Raw genomic sequence first — 24,401 nt, forward strand, 5'->3', positions numbered from 1 at the left:
TGGGAAGAGGGAAATGGGGAGGGGCAAGATAGGGGTGGGGGAGTAAGAGGCACAAACTACTGCATATAAAATAAATAAGCTATGAGGACATACTGTACAGCACAGGGAATATAGCCTATATTTTATAATAACCTTATAAAGTATAATCAATAAAAATATAAGAGAAAAACAAATACTGTATGCTAACACATATATATGGAAACTAAAAAAAAAAAGGTTCTGAAGAACCTAGGGGCAGGACAGGAATAAGGTGCAGACGTAGAGAATGGACTTGAGGACACGGGGCGGGGGAAGGGTAAGCTGGGACGATGTGAGAGAGTGGCATGGACATATATACACTACCTAATGTAAATAGATAGCTAGTGGGAAGCAGCCGCATAGCACAGGGAGATCAGCTCGGTGCTTTGTGACCACCTAGATGGGTGGGATAGGGAGGGTGGGAGGGAGAGGAAAGAGGGAGGGGATATGGGGATATACGTATGCATATAGCTGATTCACTTTGTTACACAGCAGAAACTAACACAACATTGTAAGCAATTATACTCCAATAAAGATGTTAAAAAAAAAAGGAAAAAAATATTGAATCACTATGTTGTACATCTGAAAGTGATATAATATTATAAATTAGCTATATTTCAATTTTAAAAAGATGCGTGTGTCTGAGCCCCTCACAGGTGTATGGTATCAGCATCTGGGTGGTGAGGGCTGGCGTGTGTGGGGTCCTGATGTAGGGTGGTCACGGGAGGTCAGAACCTCCTGAGGGCCAGCTCCCTACTGGTGACTCTCACAGCCTATTTGCTGGTGCTCTTATGAGGTGCTGACTCTGGTACAGAGAATAAATCCAGGCTGTAGGGCTTCTGTTGGGGCAGGTTGTGATGCTAGGAGTTGCTGATGAGGGGCGCAGGGCCTCTGCTCTGGAGAAGGGATGGGTGGGATGTGTCTGTATTGCTCTCTTCAGGTGGTGGTGTGGCAGAGGTGGCATTTGAATGTAGGCCGGCAGGCCCCAGAGTCCACACTTTGCCTCTGTCTGAAGATACAGTTTATATCAAGGCTAGAAAAGAACCTTGTCCTCTCTTGTCCTAGGACAACTTGTGACATTGACACAGTTTGCTGTAGAGTCCCCGTCCTCTCCCCCTGGGCTGTCCCTTTCCTTTTGTGATGGTCCAGATACCCAGAACCCTTCACTTCTCCATGTTTCTGCCCTTGGCTCCAGTATGGCTGGTGTGGTTCAAGGTACTCTGATTACATCCTCTTATCAGATCTTCCTGGTACCTCATGAACGTGACCCCCCTCTCTCAATTTACAGATGGGAGATAGTGCTTTTGGTTTTTCGGTTTTGTTTTTTTTTTCACCTTTTTATTTTATATTGGAGTACAGCCGATTAACAATATTGTGATAGTTTCAGGTGTACAGCAAAGTGACTCAGCCACACGTAGACACGTATCCATTCTCCCCCAGACTCCCCTCCCATCCAGGCTGCCACATAACATTGAGCAGAGCTCCCCGTGCTCTACAGTAGTGCTTTTTGGATCACACAACACCGCCTCCCTTCCTCAAGGGTCCTGTTTTCTGGCAGGGGGTTCGGGGAGGGAGAATATTCCAGGTCAGAGAGCAGTGTGGACAGAAGCTCTGAGGCATTCTGGCCCTTTGGGGAATCTGCAAGTGTTGCGTGGTTGGCGCATGGTCAGAGGAGGGCTAGGGGAGACACTCGGCCTGGCCTGGGCTCTTTGCTCAGCTCAAGCCGGAGGGTTGTGGCGACCCCTGTCAGTCCTCACACCAGCTTCCCAATAGTACCTCACGCACCTGCCCTGCTTGCAGAGTCTTTCCCATTCGCCTCTGGGTCTGCGTTCAGGGTGGGTTAGAGAGACCAGCAAGCCCATGAGTCGGGATGGCAGTTTCTAGGCCTTATCTTCCAGTCCCTCTTCTGGACGACAGTGAGATGTCACTCCATCTCTAGTGACACTGTGTCCTCAGTGATAAAATAGGTGAGGGCGTGAAGGTAGATGTACCTGTTTGGTGAGCAGGCAGCTGAGATGGGGAAGGGCTTCTTGGGAGGGGGTGTTATATCCAGGTACCTTCCAGGAGGAGGCTGGGCTGCCTGGGGGAGGGGCAGCATGGAGGAGCCTGCAGACACACAGAGGCAGAAGAGGGCTTGTCTCTGAAGGGGAGGAGGACACCGGCAGACAGATGCAGGTGGTCACGACTCCCTCTTCACTCCCGTTCTGAGAGTCCATAAGTGGAGTGAATCCATGTGGCTAGCTCCTGTTTGGACTCACCTCTGTGGTCTCCTTCCTGGCTCTCCAGGAAGAACCCTCATGGCCTTTATGATGCTCTTACCTTCCGATTCTCTGAGAATATTTGCCTCGGTGAAGCAGAATCTCATACTCCAGAGACCCAGAGTTTCCAGCAGGTTTCTGATTGCCTGATCTCTGCTCTGAGGCCAAAAAAACCTTTGGGTTCCATCATTCGCCAAAGGTCCACAGCCACCCTCCATCTTTCCTAAATGAAAATGAAAGTCACAGGTGGTGGCTCTGGTCCTTGTGTCTCGGCTGGGTGAAGCCTTCATCCCTGATTCAGAGGAACCCCGGGGCAGCCACTCTGTGTCCCAGAATTTCCGAGAAGTCTTAATTTCAAACAGTCTGCCATGTTGGGAGGCCATATGTCAGGCCAGGGCCAGATGAATGTGTCCTGATTTTTGTTTCAGAAAATATGGTCAGCATAGCTGGGGAAAGAGAAATTGGAAAGAACAGTAATTGGAGCCTGGTCCTGGGCATGAGGTGGAAACCACAGAGAGTCTCTGTTTCAGTTTGCTTAAGCAACGGTAGCTATCACAGCCTATCAGGGTGGAGGGGCTGTCAACATCAAGGTCGTCTGGTTCAGCCTCAGTCTTTCCATAAACATGTCCTGGTGGCTTTGAGCGCTGGCTCAAAGTCAGGCAGAGGCAGGGTTGCATCCTGGCTATGCTACTTCCTAACTGTGACCTTGGGCAGGATGCTTAACTTCCAGCTCCACAGTGCGTAAACCTGAAAGAATAATGACACCTATGCTGCAGGGTTGGCTTTAGGGCTAAACAAACAAATGAATGGAGATGGGTTAGCCCAGCACCTGATTCTATAGCGGTTACCATCCTCTTTCTCCTTGCCACCGTGTGCCCGGCGCTGTGCTGAAGGTGGAGGCACCACGGTGAACAGGACGTGTGGTAAACACTGCTCAGCGCCTGCTCTTTATCCAATCTTTCTCCCTTTCTCTCTTCTCTCCTTCCCTGCCCTCTCCCTTCCTCCCTCCCTTTCTTCCTTCCATGATGGACCCTGGTTTATTCAGGGTGGAAAGTGTCCCTTTAAAAACCACTATGTTTCAATTTTTTTATTGGCTGCTGGAGGTGGTCATGTGAGATGTAGGGGGGAGTCACTGGGTGGGATCTAGCAAGATTCTTTAAAAGGAGATGATGCTAGAGGTGGAGTAGCCACCTGTGACAATGATGGGACAAGCATGATGACAAAAGCCACATGCTAAAGCAGAGCAGGAAGAGAGAGAAGGAATTGAGTCCTTAACAGCAGAGCTGGCCAAGTAGGACCCATAGGTCAAACCTGACCTACCATCTGTTTTGGTCAAAAAAGCTTTATTGAAACACTGCCATGCCCATTCCTTTATGTATTATCTGTGGCTGCTTTCACATTACAGTGGCAGAATGGAGTAGTGGTGACAGAGTCTGTGTGTCCAGCAAAGCCTAAACTATTTATGGTCTGACTTTTTCAGAAGAAGTTTGCCGACCCCTGTTTAAAGGCCAACAGGGGATTAAACTTGTGCCAACTCTGGACTGCTTATCCCCGAGTGTCTTACTGATGGCAATATAAATCCCTGCATGAATCATTTAATTTAGTGGGAATTTTTGCTTTCTGACTCTCTGATGCAATAGGAGAAAGTGCACTGCCCTCCCACAGGATTGCTTCCGGATCTGCCAAGATGTTGCAAGCTTCTGCTGGAAGACCCAGGAACAGGTGTTATCTGTGAGGAATCATAGGTGGCAAGCAACAGAAAGCCCCTGTAACTGATCAAAGCTGGAAGGATATTTTTTGGACAGGCAAGGAAAGGTTTGAGACCAACCTGGTCTGAGTTAGAGCAGGTACTAGGCAGTTCAGGGCAGGAGTACCAGGAATCAGTCTCTCCCTGAGGCTGGAGGTAGAGTGAACGATGGAGCTCTTAGCTATGGCAGGGAAGCACCTCTGTTAATAGTCCCTTCACACAGTTCCATGGGAGAGAAGTTCATTTCCAAAAAGGGAATCAGGATGCTACTGGAGTGCCAAACCAGTGAGAGGCCATATCACAGGGAGGATAATCCAAAATAACCCTGTCATCATTGTGCAGAGCTAGCTGGTTCCCCTTCCCCCAATATCAGTTCTCCCCTCTTCTCCCATGGTCATAGAATCTCCAATTTTTCAGCAGGTTGCGTGGCCACCCAGAATAAGGATGAGTTTCCCAGTTTCCTTTGCGGCCAAGGGGAGGGCATATGACTACATTGTTGACATTGGAATGAGAGTAAAAGTGAGGTATGCATCTTCTGGGATGTGAACTTCAAGGGTGTGGTCTTCCCCCTTCCTGCCGCTGGGAATGTGGATGTGCTTCTCTATCTTGGACCTTGTGGGTGAGAGCATCAACCTTGGGGAAGCAGTGCATCAGGGAGCCTGGATCCATGACTTCCTGGAATCATCAAACCAGTCCTGGACCACTCACCTCCAGAAGGCATTTACCATAACAGAAAGACACTTCTCTTTTGTTTAAGCCACTGTTAGTTCTGGTCTCTGTAGTTACTGATCATTGACTTCCAGGAGGCAATTACTCAGACTGAGCTGAGTGCTGGGTTCTGGTAGCTTCCATCCGGTAGATCTCCCCTTGGGAATGTACGTGACATTTCTAAGTTCTCCCCTTGGGAATGTACATGACATTTCTAAGTTCTCTTCCAAAAGACAGTTCATCAAGTATTTCCCAGCAACCCCATCCAATCCCCACATCACTGCTGTCTTTTCAGCCCTAGTTTCTTCACTGTTGATCTCTGGGACACATCAGTCTCCTTTGGAAGCGCTTTGCTGGTCTTCATGCTCCATATGCCGCGTAACACATACACTCAGGCTAAGCAGGGTGGACCCAGGGAGACTGTCACCTACCCCACTTTAAATTCTCCATTTCACAGTTTCCCAACCAGCTTTTATATGGTCGGCGAATCAGTATGCACCCTGAAAGCTATCAATTTAATCTTTTTCTTTAGCCCCAATAAAATATATAACATTGTATTAGTTTTCTATGGATGCTGTAACAAATTGTGGCTTAAAACAACACAAATTTATGCTCTTACAGGTCTGGAGGTTTGAAGTCTGACATGGGTCTCACTGGGCTAAGATCAAGGTGACAGTAGGACTGTGTTCTGGAGGCTCCAGGGGAAAATCTACTCCTTGCCCCTTCCAGCTTTGGCCACATCCCTTGCCACCCACATCCCTTGCCACCCACATCCCTTGGCTTGTGGTCTTCTTTCATCTTCAAAGCCATCAATGTTGGGCCAAGTCTTTTCATGCTGCCATCTCTTTGGTTCTGACTCTTCTGCCTCTCTCTCTACCTGGAAGGACCCTTGTGATAACGTAAGGAGCTCATCCAGGATAATCTTCCCATTTTAAGGTCAGCTGATTAGCAACCTTGATTCTGTCTGCAACCTTCATTCTTTTTTTACCATGTAGCATAATATATTCACAGTTTCCAAAGACATCTTTTGTTGGGAGGGGGGTCATTATTTTGCCTACTATACATTTTGATGGTGGTGACTACAGCTGCCACTTGGGGAAGCTTTCTGTGGGCCAGGTGCAGAGCTAAGCACTTTACTTAAAGTGTTTAATTTAAACCCACAACGCTTTGGTAGGTAGAATTCTAAGATGGTCCCAGAGATCGGCCTCCTGGTGTACACATCCTGCTTAATTCCCTCTTCTTAGGTGTGGGCAGAACTGTGAACATGACAGAATGTCACTCCTGATTAGGTCATATAATAAGGCCAAGGCGATGGGATTGTTGACGCCATGATTAGGTTATATAAGACTTTATTTTAACAGGCAGGGAGAGAGACTCTCTTGCTGGCCTTGAAGCAGTGAGTTGCCATGTTGTGAAGGGCCAGTGGGCGAGGCCACATGGCCCTGCAGGGGCTGAGGGCACCTTCCAGGAGCCAAGAGAGGTCAGGCCCAAGAGCCAGCAAGAACACGGGGACCTCAAACACACAACTGCTAGGAGCTGGGTCTGCCAACACCTGAATGAGCTTGGAAGAACGTTCTCCCTCAGAGCCTCCAGAGGAGAGCACAGACTGGTCAACACCTTGATTCCAGTCTTGAGACTCCCTAGACTCCTAGAGGACTCCCCCTGGATTCTGACCTGCAGAAACTGTGAGATAAGGAGTGTTTGTTTAAGGCCACTGTTTGTGGTAATTTGTTATGCACCGATATAGAACGAACACATCTCAATTTGCGAGAACCAAAGCTCAGAGAATCTAAGAAACTTGCCAAGGTCAGAGTGCTAATAAGAGGCAGAGGAGGTATCCCAACTAAGATCTATCTCCAAATCTGAATGTTTAACTGCTCCTGCTTCCCAACTGACACACATGAATAATAGATTTGGTGTTTTTTGTTTTTTTTTTAATTGTTAGTACTTCATTTGTGCCTGATGGAAACAATTTCTTTTCTGGCTTTTGGAAATGAAATGATGACTTTTCTCTTTTATCTCTGCAATGAGATAGCCCACCTGTTCTGTACCATTTGGGCATTTCTGAGCTTCTGCTGGGCTTCCCATTGTAAAGCGACGTTCTTGTTTTAAACACATGGCACCAAACTTTAAATTTTAAAACACGCTGGATGTGTGGCCAGATTAGCGTAGAAACTTTCATTCTTTCCACCAAACTTCAAATTGACAAAAGCTATAAAGCCGTGCCAGTGAGTTCACCAAATAAGTCCATGCAGTATGCAAGCCAATGTCTTGATCTAGTCTTAGAGAATCATTGACATTGCACATAAGTACATGACAGATGTGGGTCCTTTGAAAGGAGCCAGGCACAAATCAGTTGAAAAATGTTACTGAATTTTAGTAGTTTTTCATCGGTAGGAATTTTCTCTACCACAGATGGAAAAAACATAACTACTATCAACTTCTACACTAGAAAGAGGCCCTCCTCCTTGAAAATTGGGAGCCCCTACTTCTTGGGGGGTCATGGAAGCCCACCGCTGCCTCAACAGCCAGTAGCTGATCAGAAAAATACAGATGTTCTCTCATCTTGGGTTCTTTGCTCTGTGGCCTGTGCCTTTCCTCTTTGCAGGATGCTCCCATCAGCCCTTCTCATACCAATAGCATTGCACAGTTTTCTAGAACGAGGTTTGAATGAAGTCATTGGTCCTCTCGAGTGATTTGTGGTTTACCTGTTGGGGTGATTGGGAAGCCTGTGGAAGAACAAAGCTCCTCAGTTGACGGCTGGTAAGCCCTGTTAGGCACACAGTAAGTGCTCAATAACCCCCAGCCCAGGGGAGTGATAGCAGGTCGAAAACCCATCTGAAAGACAATAGGCCTGGTCTTTCCCCTACAATGGGTGAAGGACTTGTTCCTTTGGGACTTGGGGACACTAATGATACTTAAGGGACCCACCCCAGCTGACTCCCTTTAACTTTTAGTTCCTCTGTTTAGAAATGCCACATCTGTGGCTTCAAATATATCAAGAGAACCTGAAAGATAGGCAATCTGGCCAGGTTTCAAACCCACTGAAAACTCTGGCTCTAAATTTAGATGTGATCTGGAAACTTGAGTTTCAAGTTCCCCTTGCATTGGGCAAAGCCTGAATTTCAAGCTATTGCACATTTTAATTTATCTGTTCTCATCTTCTGGATGTCCCTAAACGTCTTGCTCCCTTTTCCAAACTCATCACCTTGGTTATTGCATCTTCCATTTGGCTGTTGCTGTGACTTCTCTCAAATTATTGCCTGTTGTCATGACTCAGACCTTGTGCTATATGTCGCCCTTCAGTCTTGTCTCCTTGGCTGGGCTGCATACCCCTGTGGGCAGGGGTTGTCCTCAGGCCTCTTTCCTTCCCCCTTGGTGAAACATGCCCAGGGTCCAGCACATTGTGGTCCCAGTTAAGGCTGGAGGGTTTTCCCATCATAAAGCTAGACACCGGGACAAGGTGTGCTCCAACCAGATTTCCAGAACCTTGGTTAGTTAATTCACTGAAAGTGTACAAGTACATAAGCAATGCCAACCTCTGGAGAACCGTGTTTTGAATGAAGAAGTTTACACAATCTAACACAAGTTTGATGAAAACCAAGCTAAAATGCAATCCATTCAGAAAAGCTTTCCCTCAGTCCTGCCACGCTGGTGCTGGCTGACTTTTTGTCCCCATTTTGTTGGGGGTAAAGGTCTCAAAGGTTAGAATTTGGCATGTGGGGCAGGTCTAGTGTTGACCGCATGTGGACCTTTTCACACCTTCACTCTGCTTTTGAAGAAAGAGAGGGTATGTGTTTCCTAGGGCTGTCCTCACAAAGCAGCACAAAGTGGGGGTGGGCGGGGCTTCAACAACAGAAACCTATTGTCTTACAGTACTGGAGGCTGGAGTCGGATCCAGGTGTCCGCAGGGCGGGGTACTTCTGAGGGCTGGGAGGGAATATCCATCCCCTGCCTCTCCTCTCGCTTCTGGAGGTTTGTTGGTGATCTTTGGTGTTTCTCGGCTTGCAGGGCACATTCACCTTCATGTGATGTCCTCCTTGTTTGTGTCCACATTTCCCCTTTTTATAAGGACACCAGTCATATTGGATTAGAGGCCCACCTTAGCCTACTATGAGCTCATCTTAACTGATCATATCCATGGCAAGCCTATTTCCAAATAAAGTCACATTCTGAGGTATGGGGGTTAGGTTAGGACTTCACACATGAACTTTTTTGGTGGGGAGGGTACAGTTCAACCCATAACAGAGACTGTTGTATTCTTGTTTGACTTTATTGTTCTCCAAATCAAGGTGTGTCAATTTGATTGAGTCCGTGCCACACCTATGAATTTGGATGATAAACATCTAGAAGAAGCTAACGGTGGGTTCCTTTCTCTCCCCAGTCCCTCCATCCATCCACCCATCCATCCATCCATCCATCCATCCATCCATCCATCCATCCATCCTTCCATCCATCCACACACCCATCCATCTATCCATCTCTTGTTACACAAAACACACACACACACACACACACACACACACACACACACACACACACACACACACTTTATATAGCTGGGACTTTGGGAGTTTCTAATTGGAGTTCCTTGCCATCCCAGGAGCACTATTTGGAGTCCTGTTTGCATGTGTCCTCTTAGCAACCTCAGAGGAGTAAGGTTTGGGTTCAGAACACAGCCCTGCTCACCAGCTGTAACCCTCAGTGACCTCTTCCTCTTTAAGCCTTGATTTCTTCATTTGTAATGCAGCAAACACTAGAGCAGAGCCTGGCGCCCAATGGGCCCTTGAAAAATGGTGGTAGTTATTAACGTTATTACTGTTGAGTGAGGTGTGGAGAGAGGGAGGGAGTGGGAACGTGGCCTGTCTGCCAACTTCCAGGAGCTCAACACGAGACATTCCCCAGGTGGAATTCCAAGCTCTCTCACAGGCACCATGTCACTTGGTCTGTCCTCACAACAATCCTGGAGCTATGATTCTTACCTTTTTGGAAACTGGATACCCCTGAGAATCTGATTAATTAATTAATTAATTAATCTGGACTCTTCCCCAAACAGCAATTATGCATGGACTGTCTGCATAAATTTGCATATGATTTCAGAGGGTTTATGACTCCTCTTTAGCCCATCTTTGGAGGCTAAGAATCCACACTCAAGACGTAGCAACCTTAAAAATCCATTTGTTCATTTGGTAAACATTCACTGTGTGGTTGTCACACACTGGGTGCTGTGTGAGGGGAGACAGGGCAGGCAGGGGACCTTTCCCCAAGTTGCTTACAGCCATCTAGAACCATAATCAGAAGTAGAAGTAATTCACCCTTTTAGGAGAAATATAGCTATACTTATGTCAGTGTTCAGAGGAGAGAATTTGTTTCCACCATGGGGGTGTGTGGAATAATCAAGTGCATTCAGTGGAGGGAAGGACAATGATTTGGAAAGTGAAAGAAGAATGAGAGTTTGGCCTCAAATGATACGTTGGCATTCTCAAGGTACACCCTCCAGCGGTTCACAGAAGTGCACATGTGTTGTTTGCTTTCACCTCAATGTAACGAGTTGGTAGATTCCTAAAATGCTGCCCCTCTGATGGGAAGCCAGATACAATTCATGTTGGATTCTTTGAATATGGTCTTCTAACTCAGTATCACCTCTATAACCAAGAGCACAGGTCAACCACTTGCACAAAACACACACAACATTGATGTTCCTTCTGTCTTCAGGCTTCACCTCTGTCAGGAGGGAGTGTCTGGTGTCTGACCCCCCAGGATCAATGCCATGGAGGCACAGAGTGCAGCTTTCTGTTCCTCCCCATAAACAGGAGTCCCAGATGCCCTAAGAGGGCTTGGACCTGGGAAGAGCATGTCAGCGGGTAGCTGGCCACTACTTTCCGTTTCTCTCCACCGGGAGAGAATTTTCCTCCTACCCCTGCCTCCTCTCTTCTTTATCCCACTAATGGCCCAGAGCTGGAACTTCTCAGTGTCAGAGAACATTTTGACATGCCAGGTTCTGTTCTGCTTTAGCTGCGTTGAAAGCATATCCATTTGGTTCTGGTTCATAACGCTTCCCTAGGAGTTTCTCTGAAAGACTTTAGTTCCTTTTGTGGTTCAGCAAAAAGCTTGGTATTTGGGTTGGGTGCAGGTTAGGGTTAGGCCAGGGTGGAGGCCCCTTCTGGTTTGGGTTTTACAGGGTGGTCATTTGCAAGACCCTTATCTCAAGCCATCCCAGATGGAAAGGGCAGGAGGATGGGGCCGGGGAACCCACTTCACAGCGACTTTGAAAGAGCAGAGCAGCAGCCAGCCGGGTTTGAAGAGAAACTACCGTTTCAGGTTCCCACCGTCAAAATGCGTTTGGTGTAGCGAGAAGTTAGGACAGTGGTTTCTGCTTCAGGCTTGGCCACAGGTTCACAGTGTGCCCCCAGGTAGATCAAGTCCTCTCTCTGGGACTCAGTTTCCTTATGTGTAAAAGAAGGAAATTGGACTAGAAACCAGATGATGGCTATGGTATCTTTCAGAGCTAACATGTATGATGCTATGAAAACAACTTTGTTTTAAATTAACTATGACTCTAAGGAAAAGACTCAAAATCTCCCTTCCCCAGGCACACCGAGTTCTCCCTTCATCAAAATCTATCCCTCCCATGTTCTGCTCCCCAAAATGATGCTCATTAGAGAGCTGACCTAATGGCTTAAGCAGCCTTCCCGGATCCCCTTTCTATTTTAACGGATTACTTGGATGTCATTATCCGAGGCTCCCTGAGTAGCGGGGGCTGTGCAATAGAGTTGCAGGCAGGACCCCGGGTCACAGAACCTTTCTCTCTCCTCTCTCCCCTCTTCCCTCCCTCCCTTGCCCCTTCTTTCCTTTCAGTGGCCCTTGTGTTGAGAGCTTCCTTTGCACGAAGCCCAGTGTTAGGGCAGTATTAGGTAGGACCCTTGCAGAAGGGAATGCACCCCTTCAAGGTGCTAGAAAGCAGGACCCGTTTCCACCAGGACGAGGAGGAGCCCTCCTCGTGCTGCTGTGATCCCGCAGGGTGTAGGGGCTGGAGGGTTTCTAGCGAACTTCACCTGGCGTCCCCAGGCATCCATGATCTAGCACCACAAGGTGTGCTAGGTAAGTGGTTCTCACACTTGAAACTCACCTTTTAACGCATAAAAGGCTCTCATTCATTTTTGATAGTTTAAATGAGACTCTGTCTACTTTTGGTTTCTTGCTTCTAGGCCTTCTTAGCTGGATCTCATGAACAGAATCAAACCTTCACTCTAATGGATATTAACTGTCATGCCTCAGGTTTTCAGGGGTAAATTGAGGAAAGGCATAGCTCCCTCACAAGGCCTATTTGAGGCCCAGTGGTTTTGTAAGTAAAGCGCTTGCTTGGAAAGAGGTACGTGCTTAGTCAACAGTAGTTATTATTCTAATTGCCAGTTGGTTATATCGTGATATTTATAAGGTGATTGATTTATGGAGAGCAATTTGCCCTTCCAGGAAGTGGCGCCTAGACCATCAGGCATTCTGATTTCTTGGATGTGAATTCAGTAGTTTCTCTTCCTCTGGTTTATCACCCATGGTAGGACTTGCACCTGATTGGGGTGGCCTCCCCTCCATCCTTCCCCCAACCTCCCTTGACTTTCTCTCTTCCTCTTTCCTTATTTCTCTTTCTTAAAGTTTATTGGGAGTTTTTGCATTCTTAAAAGACTACACACACACTACACAGAATTTGAAACAAAAACATCAAAAAGAGTAGAAATTAAAAAAAAAAAATCACCCATGGCCTCCAGAGAAAAATGCATTTTGGTATATTCCTACTTTCTCTTTTTTCATCGTTTTGAGTTTTGTTTGCTTGTTTTACATGTTGAAGTCATACAGTAGACGTAATTTTGCCTCCAGCTTATTTTTAGATACAATTATAATATAAGCATTTCCCTGTATTAATTTAAAATTCATCACAAACGTCATCTATATTGGCTATAAATACAGCCGATTGACTGGGCACCATGCTATGGTTTAACATGCTTCCCTTTAAGGGTTGATTTTACCTTCTTTCTAATACGTTGTTTCTAATAGGCTGAGGCTGGGCAAATACCCTCCAGGCCTGTTAGGACTGTATGTAAGGTAAGAGTTGTCATCTGGAGATCCTGTGGGAAGGTCTGAGCGGCTCTCCTCAGGAAACTTTGGATTTGAATTTTGCGACACATTCTTTAGTTTTTCAAAGGTGTCCTTTACTTATGTTTTCAGTTCTTGATGGAGGCCTGTATGGTTGAGATTGTCAAGTAATTGACCAGTTTACAAATGGAATATCACTGTACTAGTAAGACGGCTAAAATCAGCCTTTTTCTCCCTTTAGAGAAAATTTCTCCTTAGAGAGGTAGACTAATGCAATTGTTAAGAGTTGCCTGTGTCCAAAGCCTGGCCCTCCCACATCCTGGCTGGGTGACCTCAAGCAAGGTTTCTCTGTTCCTCGGCCCCCCTCATGTAGGATGATAACAGCATCCACCTCGCAGGGTTCTGGGTGGTAAATGAACTAATCCATGTAAGGTGCTTAGGAGAATGCCTGGAGCTCGGTAAACTCTAGTGAGTGTTTGCTATTATTATGGTCTCTGCCTGTAGAGAGCATTTAAAAGTTTCTTGTAAACATTTCTGGTCTTACGTTTAGGTCTTTAATCCCAATGTTCGTTGCAGCACTGTTTACAATAGCTAACGCATGGAAGCAACCTAAATGTCCATCGACAGATGAGTGGATGCAAAAGACGTGGTACATATGTACAGTGGAATATTGCTCAGCCATTAAAAAGAATGAAACAATGCCAATTGCAGCGACATAGATGGACCTGGAGATTATTGTGCTAAATAAAGTGAGTCAGACAGAGAAAGACAGATATATGATATGGCTTATATGCAGAATCTAAAAAAAAAAAAAAGATACAAATGAACTTATTTACCACACAGAAACAGACTCACAGACTTAGACAACAAACTTAGGGTTACCAGTGGGGGAGGGGGGAGAGGACGATAAATTGGGAGTTTGGGATTGACATGTACACACTGCTCTATTTAAAATAGATAACAAACAAAATTTAAAAAAACAAACCTAAAGTCATAAAACAAGAATCATTTCTTCCTAGCATATAGTGACATATGCCAGCATTTTCTGTACTTAAAAATTGGGATAGACTAATTTACAGAAAAGATACTTTTTTTTTTTTTTTTGCGGTACGTGGGCCTCTCACCGCTGCGGCCTCTCCCGTTGCGGAGCACAGGCTCCAGACGCGCAGGCTCAGCGGCCACGGCTCACGGGCCCAGCCGCTCCGCGGCACGTGGGATCCTCCCGGACCGGGGCACGAACCCGCATCCCCTGCATCGGCAGGCGGATTCTCAACCACTGCGCCACCAGGGAAGCCCAGAAAAGATACTTTTGAAGGTAGTTGTTCTTTCACTTATTGTTTGTATTCATATATTAAAAGAATATATATTTTAAAAAATTTTTCCACTGGCTCTTTAGGCTTCTTGTTTTTTTTAAAGAGACCCAGGGGTCGAAGAAGGAGGACCATTCAAGGGCAAGGGCTGCAAAGAGGAGGAGCGAGGTGGGGAGAGCAGGGCAGCTGGGGGACAAGGCTGACATGGGGGCACGTCGACCCCCAAGGCCAGGGCGTGGGTGGTGCTCTCAGGGCCCCCTAGACTCCATCCAAGCCAGGCCAGGAAGTGAGAGTTAAGGCCCAGCAAGGGAGGGCGGCCAGAGCTAAAAATCTGAACCTGAAGGAGGAAGGGGCTGTGGGATCCGCCCACCCCCAGGGTTACAGCCCATGAGGATGAGTCTCAGGGGGTGGGTGAGGGAAATCTAACCATAGAATTTGCAGTTTTCCTTACAAGAGGTCCAGCACAGCTGCATTCTGGTAATGGAAGCAAAATTTTAAATATGAGCAGGAAATAAAATTAATTTTAAAATATCTGAAAACATATATTCTGTGACTCGTCCAACTGGCCCGGCTTGGCTGGCTTGTTTTCCTCAGACTGACTGATTAATAGGACAGAAATGAGGAGGTGTACATTTCTTTCGGACCTGGGTGGGGAGTCAGGGTGGCGGCTGGCAACACCCCACTTAGGCTAAATCTGCATTTTCAAGTCCAGGAGGGGTGCCCACCTACTGGATATCCTGGGGGGGGTGGCGTGGAGGAGTTGGAAAGAAAGCATTTCGGACTGAGCTCCTTCTCAGCAAGCTTCTAGAAGCAGTTTGCTTTCTCCCCCTCTTTTGAAAGTAGAGTCGTGCAGGCCCAGAGGCGGCCGTGTGACCAGTGGACCCTGGGGACCTTTCCCCTGGCCAGGTCCAGGCCGAGGAGCTGCCCTAGGAGGGGAGGGGGTGTGTGCAGACTGTGGAGCCCAAAATGCTCCCTGGGATGAAGTGGGAGGACAGGCCGGCACTCAGGGAAAGAAAATAAAATCCCGCTGGGCTGTTTTCTTCACTGAGCATGGAGAAACATTTAGCAGCATGAAAGGTGGTTGAGAAGCAATAAATAATCTTCAAATGGGGAAAGGCCGCCGTCTGGGAGGTGGAGAGTAAGACTGCAGCACAGAGCATTTGATCTGAATTGAAACTCTGGAGAGAGGCTGATTGCTCCATAGCCCAGGACACGGATAATTAAAAACAAAGACATCTTTAAGACACATCTGAGTCGGCCTCCCTGTCCCCCTTCTTCACCCTACAAGTCCCCCACGTCCACCCCCCACCATCTTCTTTTCCTGGAAAAGGCTGGGAACACCCTCCAAAGTAAAATCATCCTAACGAGAGAAGACATGTTCTTGAAGAAATCTCGGCTTAGAGTTTACAGCTCTATAAGCATTTCCGTAGAAAGACGTCCCACGCTCAGGCACTAAGTCAAGGACGCATAGTTGCAATGCTAGCTTGGTCTTCTGCATGATTATTTTTACAACATTTACAATTAAATGCAGATTTTCTGCTGCCTGATTCTGACTGGACGAGGGGCTCTGGTGCTTCTGGATCTTTCGGCACACACGCTCGGGCGCATGGAGTTGCACGAGGGGTCACGATCAAGCAGGGCAACACCCTACCTGCAGCACGTGCACCAATGGAAGGCACTTGGGACACACGCGTGCCCGCAGCAGAGCTGCCTCTCCCCAAACCTTCTTCATGAGAAACAGATCTGCTCTGCTTCTCTGTACTTCATTTTGACGATTGAATTTTTCCTCAACCAAAAGTGTAGGGATAATGGTCTTTTTTTTTTTGATACTCCAGAAATCTTGAAGAAAATATGATTATATAGCTCATTTATTTTGGTCTCAAGAGAAATTGATTGTTGTGTGTGTATGTCTGTGTGTGTCTGTGTGTGCAGGCATGTGTGTGTGTGTGTGTTGGGACGGCGGGGATCCTGAGAACTTCCAGGAAGTTCCATATTGCCCTTTCTCCTGCGATGGCCAGGGGTGCCCAGCATTGATCAGGACCAACTTGCAGGAAGAGGAAAGGGTTGGTTTTTAGGTCTGTAACTACCAGCCCCTGCCCCATTCTGCATACTGTGGGCTCCAATGAAGGGAGTTGTTATTTGCTTCCCCAGGTCAGTTTAAGAGGCAGTTAGGAAAGTCAGAGCTCACCTCACCTAAGCAGGCAAGCAGGGTAGGTAGTACAACAAGCCAGGCCTCAAGAGGCAGAAAGACCTAGACTTGAATCTCACCGGCCACTTTACTTGCTAGTGTGATCCTGGGAAAGTTCCTTGACCTCTCTCAGCCTCAGTTTTCTTATCTGTAAATTGGCCCGGTGATCCCCATGATATGCAATTCTTGTAAGCACAGTGTCGGGTACGGAGTGGGTGCTCAGGGGATTAGAAGACCCGCATTCTCCACCCCCACCAAGTCCTCCAGGCTGCTGCTGGAAATGGATTTGGCAGGAGGAAGGCTTAATTTCCCTTCTAGGAAGCCACCATCCTGTATCCTGGCTGCCTCCCTGGCCTTTCGCTCAGCCCTGGGAGCTGGAGTCTGTCACTCAGGTCCAGGAAGGATCTGGAGTAGGTGTTCAGTAACAGGAAGAGGAATGTGCAAGCTCCACCTGGAGGGGCACTGCGACCCAGAGTGATGGGCCGTTCGGAGACAGACTCCCGCCCACTTCCCAGTGTTGCTCAGACCAGCCCTGGGTAAATGGAGTTCACCCACCTCCAAAACCAGGCATCCTCAGCCCTCCACACCCCCGGGCAGACTTCCTCTTCCTCTGGAGAGCTTCCTTTGTTTCACTCTGATACTGTGACTGCCCAGAGCAGCCCCAACGGGGACAGTCCTGACGCTGTCCCTTACCAGTGGGCATTTTTGGATACCGTCACTATTTGTTCCTGGGGCTGCCTCTTTGGATCTTGCCTGATTTCTCCTGGAGCCCCTGGGGCATCGGCACCCATGCAGGGCTGTGCTAGCCTGGGAGGAGGAAGCCAAAAGAAGGAGTCCTCACCTACTCCTACTTTTGTAGGAGGAAATGAGGGTGGAAAGTCACCCACAGGCGCTCAGGCGAGGTCTGTGGAGTGGATGTTGATGATTAGGAAGTCAAAAGCGGGACTTGTGGACGTTGAAACTTAGTCCCTTGTCAAGTATTTTCAACCCATATTTCTTCACAGAAAAGTAATTGGATGTAAAACATCCCTCTCACCCCTCACCCAAACTTCTCTGAAGTTGGGCATTTGACATTGATTTTTCCCAGCTCAGTATCAAGTATAGCATCACTGAAGATCACCAAACTGCTATTTAGACATTTTAAAGATGCAATTTGAGTTCCAGGGCAGGGGAAAGGGGTGGATAAAAGAGATTATATGATAATGATATGGCTGTGGAAGCCTGTCAAATAAAGTGCATTTTCTCTGGTGGGCAGGCTATTTCTGGAGCTGGGCATGGGTCGCTCTGCTGAGGGATGTGTTTATCCTAATGGGAAGCAGGACCGAGCTAGGCCGCAGCTCCCTGCACAGTTTTTAAAGTCTTAAGATACCACAAAGACATTTGTGGTGTCCAGGAGACGCATTTAGTCCGCCCTGGCCCTTTCAGTGTGTGCTGACTTGGCTCTGACAGGAGCCAGAGGAAAGCAAGGAGAAGTCTGACAGCAGAAGTGGGAGAAAGTGTATCCATCCAGACCTGCCCATTAAGGTGGTTTTGGATACAAGGAAGAGAGAAGTCAGTGCAAACTGACTTAAACAATAAGGAGTTTATTATAGGATCTAACAAGTAGCCCAGAGCTAGGGCTTCAGGTAGGGTTTTATCAGGGTGCTAATTCTGTTTTCCTGCTTACTCTGCCCTCTTCTAATTCTTTTCCTTAGGCTGATTCATCTCATAGCTGCAAGATGGCTGCCAGCAGCAGCTCTGGCACTTGCTTCTTTGGTCACGTCCAGGGGGAAGGAGAGGAAACCTTTTCCTTTCAGTTTGAACTGGTCAGTTTAAGCCACTGCCTGGATAATAGCAGCCACTAGGCTGATATCCTGGGTTGATTGGCCTAACCCAGGCTTCTGAACCCAACACAAGCAAAGAGACTTAAGTCATCCTAACTGCTGGGATCAGATTCCCCTGGGACCCAGGCATGACCTGAGCGCAGGGGGTGTGGGACAGGGGGAGGCTTTAACTGGACTCTGTAAGGAAGGCAGGGGGACAGTGAGTTGGAAATGAAAGCAGTTGAGCAATCAACTGTGTTCCCAACCGGAAATGCAGGAGACCTGTCCTAGCAGAGCTCTGTCATGGGCTGAGAGACTGTCAGTCTGATCTTTCTGTCTCACAGAGCTGTCCGGATCAAGAATGATGATGGGAAAGTGAAAATGTGAAATAGAGGTAAAAAGTGTGCATGTGTGTGTGTGTATATATAGATAGATATAATATAGTAAAGTATAAAATATATGTATATAAATAGTATTACTACTGAAACCGTGAACCTCATGGATGAATGGACTCACACCTCAGTTTTCTCTCCTGTAAAATGGACACAGTAATACTGACTTATCATCTTTTGCAAAGGGTATAGAAGTTTCATGTATTAATTCCAGTGCTCCTAGGGACCTGTGAGACTCCCCAGACCCGGGCTTGTTTTCCCTCACAGTGGAATGGTGACCACCCCAGCCCCTTGGTATTCTCTCGCTGTCTCCCCATTCCACCCAACCCAGGCAGGGTTCAGCAACATTCCCTCTGGAACGTATGAAAACCAAACTTCCCAGAGTTTCCAATCACTGCTCTTGGATTCACAGGGAGGACCCACCTCTTCCCAGGAATTCTGGCAGGGCTGCTCAGGGACCGTGACAGAGATGGCTGTGAGCCCGAGATGGCGTGGACGGGACGGGGGTGGAGCCCGCCGGCTGGGTCCCAGGACAGAGCAGCGCAGGTGACAGACAGAGGGACGGAGGAGAAGCGTTCTAGAGCGTGAGGTGCAGGATCTGCTGGGGGGACCGGGAAGACGCCGGTTGGGGTCCCTGCCCTGCAGTAGGACACTCTGCTACTGTTGTCACAAGCAATACAAGTCTCACCCGCAGCTGAAACAATGACCAAAAAGGCTGCAGCTTCCAGTCCTGAGGGCCACCCCTGGGAACTGGAACTGTTTGCTTCCTCCGGCGCAGCCTCGATTTTCATGGGAGAAAAGCCAGCAGACGTTTTTTGATTCCCCAGATGCCAGCAGGCCAGCTCCTCTGTTACCTCCCTCTCCCTCCAGGTCTGGTCTCTTCTCATAGGGGAACAGGCACTGGAACACACACACACAGAAACACACACACACCTGCACGTCCTCTCCCAGGTCTTACCTGCTCTGTCCCTCCGGCCACCACATGTGGAGAGAGTGCATTCCACTTTGGGTGTGGAGTGCAGACACAAAAGAGACATGTTCACCTTCCCCACTTACAAAGAGACACTGACTGTGGAAATTCTCAAAGGAAGAGCAGTAAGGCCCTTACGCCTCAGGCTGGTTCAGGGCATAGTCTCTGGGCAACCCCAGCCCAAGGCTGCATGCTTTGAGGGGCAGCTCCTAGAGCTTCCGGGTCCTCACTCTACAAACTAGAAGGGATCCTGGGGGCTTGTGATGCCAGGACAACTTGCAGCTTCACAGAGGAGGAACAGGGCCCAGAGAGGAGTCACCTCTGGCCACATGGCTCATCCCCTGGAGCCTGGTCCTGGGGCACAGTCTGGCGGGTGGGATGTAGGGTAGCTGAAGCCCTAGGGAAGGATGCCTTTCCAGAAATGTGTGTCAGCCTCCGGAGCTTGTTACCTGAGAAGAACCTGCAGGAGAAGTCAGCAAGCTCCGAGGCCCACCTCTGCTCACCACAAGGTGGCAACAGCGCTTTGTAGGAGCCCCAGCTTGAGGGGGGGGTGTCCAGCGCTAAGGACCGGACCTCACCTCACCCTGATGGTCTGGTATTCCTTTAATGTCTTCGGGTCAGGCTGAGACTTCGTTTCATGTGGGCCTGGGTGTGCCTCTCTTTCCTGCCTGATTGCCTTAACTCCGCCTGACTCGCACCTGCTGACCAGTTCTGATTCCCCCACCCTCCCTTCAGCTCTTCCATAAGCTCTGTGGGAGTGTGGAGGACAGGAGAACACAGTTCTACTCACGGGACTCTAAAAAGGCCAGGGTGAAGATGCGCCAGAGATCAAAACCCCATTAGACAGTAGATGAATATGTGTAATTTAGTGCCCTGTGCGGTGCTGAAGTTACATTTTTCATTTTAGGAGAAGAGTTGAAAGTAGCTTTTCCGCCTGGAAACAATATTACTTGACTCATGCACCTTCTCTACAGCAGCACCCTTTTGCCGCTGCGCTCTTTTTTTTTTTTTTTTTTTTTTTTACTAGTTATTAGTTTATTTTTTAAATGTTTATGTTATATTGGAGTATAGTTGATTAACGATGTTGTGTTCGTTTCAGGTGTACAGCAAAGTGATTCAGTTATACATACACATATATCTACTCTTTTTCAAATTCTTTTCCCATTTAAGTTATTGCAGAGTATTGAGCAGAGTTCCCTGTGCTATACAGTAGGTCCTTGTTGGTTATCTGTTTTAAATATAGCCGTGTGTATATGTCAATCCCAAACTCCCAATCTATCCCTCCCTCTCACCCTTCCCCTCCGGGACCATAAGTCTGTTTCCTAAGCCTGTGAGTCTGTTTCTGTTTTGTAAATAAGTTCATTTGTATCATTTTTGAAAGATTCTGCATATAAGGGATGTCTTATGATACTTTGTCTTTCATGAATGTGTTGACTGCATGAAGGAATGGTGTGAGTAAATGAATGAATAAAGAAATGGAAGTTGGGTGAGGAGAGGCAAACCCCTCGCTGCACGCCTCTGGCTGGCCCAACCGTGTGTGTCCAGGACCCAGCTGTTCACAGATACCCAAGAAGTCAACCCTGCAACTTGGGAAACAGCCACGAGGAAGGCTTAACACGTCCTCTGCTTTGTGCTGTCTGTGCCCTGTTGGGGGTCCTGGTGAAAGGTGGGCTGTCTTAATGTAAAAATGAACATCTCTACCCATCAGAGGCATGGCTCGGGACCCTCTGCTTGCTGCCCAAAAGAAAGACTTTGCAGACAATTTGCCCTGCTCAAGGGCAAATAGTAAACTTTTTTTTTTTTTTTTGCGGTACGCGGGCCTCTCACTGCTGTGGCCTCTCCCGCTGCGGAGCACAGGCTCCAGACGCGCAGGCTCAGCGGCCATGGCTCACGGGCTCAGCCGCTCCGTGGCATGTAGGATCTTCCCGGACCGGGGATCAAACCCGTGTCCCCTGCGTTGGCAGGAGGACTCTCAACCACTGCGCCACCGGGAAAGCCCCAGTAAACATATTTTTTGTTGATTAACTACAAAAACAATACATATGTGTATATATATATATATATATATCTCCAGTCTTCCTTATTCACCAGTTCCATTATGTGGATTTTTCTACTCACTAAAATTTATTTGTGACCCACAAATCAATAGACATGGTGCTTTTGCAGCCATTTGTGGACATGGTCAGAGGGACAAAAGATTTGAGTCACCCATGAGCACAGCCCCAGCTGAGGTCAAAGTGATGCTGTTTCAGCTCTCATACTGTCAACAAGGATCCTTTCCCGCATCACACGAGTGCCATGTTTTTTGCATTTGGGTGCTTTTTGTTGGTGATTTTGTTGTTTAAAATGGCCCCCAAGCGTAGTGCTGAAAAATCTGTCTAGTGTTGCTAAATCAAAGTAGGCTGTGATGTGCCTTACAGAAAAAATACATGTGTTAGGTAAGCTTCATTGAGGTCTGAGTTACAGAGCTGTTGGCTGTGAGTTCAGTGTTAATGGATCAACAAAATATGTTAAATCAGGTGTCTTTGTATAGAATCACACAAAAAACAAGGTTATGGATTGATTGGCTGATGAAAATATTGTGACCAGAGACTCCCAGGAACCTGACCTCATATTTCCCCTAGAAGCAACGGCTCAGTGTTCTGTATTTCAGTGCTTTCATTGACTTTATAGAACATAACTACTGCAAATAACAAGAATTGACTGGAGATACATATATATATACTTTTCAGAATAAAATTGAAAGACTATAAATACATATATAAATATAAAGTAATAAAACATCTAATCTCCCTTTATCCATTTTCCTTCTCTAATCCTGCTCCTCTTTCATAAGGAACCATTGTTAACCATTTAGAGTGGGTCCTCCCATACCTTCTCCTATTAATTTACATACTTAAATACATATATGTATATATATAATTTTTATGAGCATATTTTATGAAGGGAATTTTATACATATACAATATGTGATTTGCCCTTTATCACTTAGATTAGGGTCAGCCATTTTTTTTCTGTAAAAGGCCAGATAATAAATATTTTTGGCTTTGTGAACCATATGGTCCCTATCACCTGTACTCAATTCTGCCGCCGCATCAAGAAATCAGCCATAGGGACTTCCCTGGTGGCGCAGTGGTTAAGAATCCGCCTGCCAATACAGGGGTCACAGGTTCGATCCCTGGTCCGGGAAGATCCCATGTGCCGCGGAGCAACTAAGCCCGTGCACCACAACTACTGAGCCTGCACTCTAGAACCCACGAACCACAACTACCAAGCCTGCCTGCCACACCTACTGGAGCCCATGCACCTAGAGCTCGTGCTCTGCATCAAGAGAAGCCACGGCAATGAGAAGCCCGTGCACCGCAACGAAGAGTAGCCCCTGTTCGCCGCAACTAGAAGAAGCCAGTGTGCAGCAACAAAGACCTAATGCAGCCAAAAATAAATAAATATATAAATTTATTTTTAAAAAAATCAGCCATAGACCATATGTAAAAGAATGGGCGTGGCTATGTTCCAATAAAACTTTATTTATGGAAACTGAAGTTTGAATTTCATGTAATTTTCAGTATTGAAAAATACTACTCTTCTTTTGATTGCATTTCAACCATTTAAAAATGTAAAAATGATTCTTAGCTCGTGGGCAGTACATTCACAGACAGGGGTTGGATTTGGCTTATGGCACTTAGTTTACCGACCCCTGACCTAGATTATATGTTGGAGATCTCCTTCTGTTAATACATGGAGATCTACCTCATTGTTTTAATGGCTGCCCAGTATTCCATTGTATGAATTTACCTCAATTTATTTTTAAAAAATTTTTCCTATCACCGTGTATTTTATTTATTTCAGCTAGATATTTACAGATATTTGCTGATATAAAAGTACAAGGACCAGGCAGACTGAAAGTTGAGGCAATGCCACCCTCACTGCAAAACCCTCCAGCTCCTTGAGCTATGTGTACTTTCCCAAATGCTTTCTCGAAGGCTTTAAATAGTTGAAAATATTTCCACGTGAGAATGACTCCACGGCACTGTATGCACCAGGACTGGACGAGGGCTCAGTATCTGTACTTGGTGGAGTAGTCCTTCGGAGACACGACCAGGCCGCGACCCTTCTGGGTCCCACCATACACCCTCTCGATGATGTCCATCATCTCCTGCTTGTCTTCCGTGGCCCAGTCGATCTAGTTGTTGTTGCCAGTACCCAGGTCGATCACGATGTGCTTGTTCCTGAAGAAAAACATGACAGTGCACGGATCGTATAACTCATACATTTTGTCGAAGTCAGGTACTTCTGTAATATCCACAAGATAAGTAACTGCGACATTTTTAACTTTAAAACAGCTGGGGTATCCAAACAGGGCTCACAGCAAGATGAGGAAGAGCCCGCATTATCTGCCGTTTCTTTTCAGCTATGCTGTACAGAACCTCGCCCATCTTCATACAAGCAGGGTCCCAGTCGTGTCCAAACCGAATGACGTCCACGCGGTCTTCTTCCGAGAGGACGGCCTGATCCACTTGCCAGCCATTGTGCGGGTGTGGGAGTATGTACGACACCTCGGGGCCGACGGGTCTGCGGGAGGGAACCACTGGCCAGCTCCTCCCAGCTCCAGCGCGGCGCACCCACGGGGCCCCCACCCCACGGGGCCTCACCCCACGCGGCAGTCGCTGCGCTGCCGGGAAGGTCAGGCCCGTGTCCACCTCGTCCCCAGACCCCGACCCCACCAACGTATCGCCTCCGCCCCGCGGCCCAGAAGGGCTAAGGGACCCTTGGGTTCGTACACCCACGCCTTCCTTGCCACCCCCTCCCGCCCCCAGCCCGGCACCTGAATTTACATCAATTTATATAGCTATTTCCTTATCGATGGATGTGCAGATTATTCCCAATATTTCACTATAGCAGAATATCCTTGTGCAT

General features: G+C 47.4%; 1 pseudogene; it reads right to left on the minus strand.

The window, feature by feature from the left end:
* Window positions 1–23,525: 23,525 nt before the first annotated feature.
* LOC131764500 (thioredoxin-like protein 4A pseudogene) lies at window positions 23,526–23,826 on the minus strand (annotated as a pseudogene).
* Between the last annotated feature and the right edge of the window lie 575 nt (window positions 23,827–24,401).

This window comes from Kogia breviceps, chromosome 10, assembly GCF_026419965.1.
Source record: "Kogia breviceps isolate mKogBre1 chromosome 10, mKogBre1 haplotype 1, whole genome shotgun sequence".
NCBI lineage: Eukaryota > Metazoa > Chordata > Mammalia > Artiodactyla > Physeteridae > Kogia > Kogia breviceps.